The sequence below is a fragment of the Phalaenopsis equestris genome, unplaced genomic scaffold (genome assembly GCF_001263595.1).
Source record: "Phalaenopsis equestris unplaced genomic scaffold, ASM126359v1 Scaffold211074, whole genome shotgun sequence".
NCBI lineage: Eukaryota > Viridiplantae > Streptophyta > Magnoliopsida > Asparagales > Orchidaceae > Phalaenopsis > Phalaenopsis equestris.
The window spans coordinates 25,097-27,532 of NW_018230108.1; positions in this window are offsets into that span (position 1 = coordinate 25,097).

Sequence of the window (2,436 nt, forward strand, 5' to 3'; positions counted from 1 at the left end):
AGATATGCTAGTTTTTACAGGCTGGTTATTACAGGCGCTAAATAAATATTTTTTCAAAAATAACTAAACCCCTATGCCAATTTTAAAAAAAGATACAAAATTTGATTTTAATGAGGAATGCATAACAACATTTGAATTATTAAAGAAAAAATTAATTACTGCACCCTATAATAGTACCACCTGATTGGGAAAAACCATTTAAAATAATGTGCGATGCTAGTGATTATGCTATTGGGGCTGTATTAGGAAAAGACACAATAAAGTTCTTAAAGTTATATATTATGCTAGTAGAACTCTAAATAAAGCTCAAATTAATTATACTACTATTGAAAAAGAATTATTAGCTATTGTTTATGCCTTCGATAAATTTAATTAGAACTAAATGTACAGTGCATACAAATCATTCTGCTAATAAATATTTGATGCAAAAGAAGGATGCTAAACCAAGATTAATTAGAGGGATACTTCTATTGCAAGAGTTTGATTTTACCGTGGTAGATAAAAAGGGAAATGATAATTAAATAGCTAATCATTTATCTAGAAAAGAAATAAAAATATTAACTAATTTTGCAAATGAAATTTTAGAAAATTTTCTTGATGAACATTTATATAGTATTGATGATATGGATGTACCATGGTATGCTGATATAGTAAACTATATTTTAAGTAACATTCTACCACCTGATATCAAGAATCCACAATTAAAAAAATTTATCTATGATTCAAAAGAATATTTTTGGGATGACTCATATTTATATAAACAATGTAAATGTTTAATTATTAGAAGATGTGTGTCTTATGAAGAAACTCAACAGATAATTGAAAGATGCCGTGATTCTGAGTTTGGAGGACATTTTGGAATAAATAGAACTGCATATAAAATTTTGCAAGCTAGATTTTTTTGGCCTATTATTTTTAGAGATGTTATTGAATATATTAAAACATACGATAGATGCCTATAAATTACACATTAGAAGTTGAAATTTTTGATGTGTGGGAATTAGACTTTCTGGGACCATTTATGCCTTCATTTAAAAATTTATATATATTACTTGTTGTTGATTATATTTCTAAGTGGATTGAAGCTATTGCTGTGCCTAGATGTGACGCTCGGAGTGTTTCTAAATTTTTAATTAAAAATGTTTTCACAAGATATGGAATGTCGAGAGTAATCATTACCAATAGAGGATCTCATTTTAGAAATGCAAAAATTGCGAGATTGGTGAAAAAATATAATATAATGCATAAAATTTTAACTTCTTATCATCCCCAGATTAGTGGTTTGACATAAGTATCTAATCATGAAATTAAAAGAATTTTAGATAAAGTTGTAAATCCTTATAAATTGGATTAATCTGCTAGACTATATACTGCATTATGGTCATACATAACTGCTTATAAAACTCCTATAAGAATGTCATCATATAAATTGATTTTTGGAAAAGCATGTCATTTACCAGTAGAATTGGAACATAAGGAATTTTGGGCTATTAAAGAATTTAATTTTAATTTAAAGGATGCTGGTGAGAAAAGGTTTTTGCAACTCAATGAACTTGAGGAGATTTGAAATGAAGCATATGATAATATGAAAAAATACAAAGAGAAAATGAAAGTATGGCATGATCGGAAGGTTGTTAAGAAGAAATTTGAACTTGAATAAGAAGTTCTATTATAGAATACTAGATTGAAATTATTTCCAGGAAAACTAAAATCTAGATGGTTAGGACCATTCAATATGATTAAAGTCTATCATTATGAAAGAGTTGTTATTAAAGATCCTAAAACTAGAAAGATATTTAAAGTTAATGGGCATCGATTGAAATATTATTATGAAGGGCACATGCCACAATTTAAAAAAATTTTGATGTTGAATCGAGCTGACTATGTTAAACTAAGCGCTTTGTGGGAGGCAAACCATATATATATCTATTTACATATATATCTAGATATCTTACTATTTTGCTTAATAAGTATATTAAGAGTCTTATATATTAATAGATAATAATCCTACAAAATTACATTTATTATAAATTAAGTCAAATATTGGTATTAGTGGAAAATTTGGTGGAAAATTTGGAATCAAATATATTGGTATTAGTGGAAAATTTGGAATCAAATTGAATAAAAAAATAAAAATCACAATTTTGGCCGATGGCGCCCTAGATAATGGAGATCAACACTGGCAGCGTCAATCGGGAGCGCCGACAGTGCTGAGTGCAGTTGGATGGTTTTAGATTACTTTTGGCGGATTTTGGCATGATTTCACTTCATAATAACTGCCTGGATAAGTTTAAAAAGGCCTAGAAACATCCTTGGATGCCTAGAAACTTCTTATTTTCATATTCCATGGCTTCCAATTCTAGAAATACTTTGAGGTATGGAGTTGTCAACAAAAGACAGTTTATTAGTTTTGACGCGCAGCGATTATACGATAAA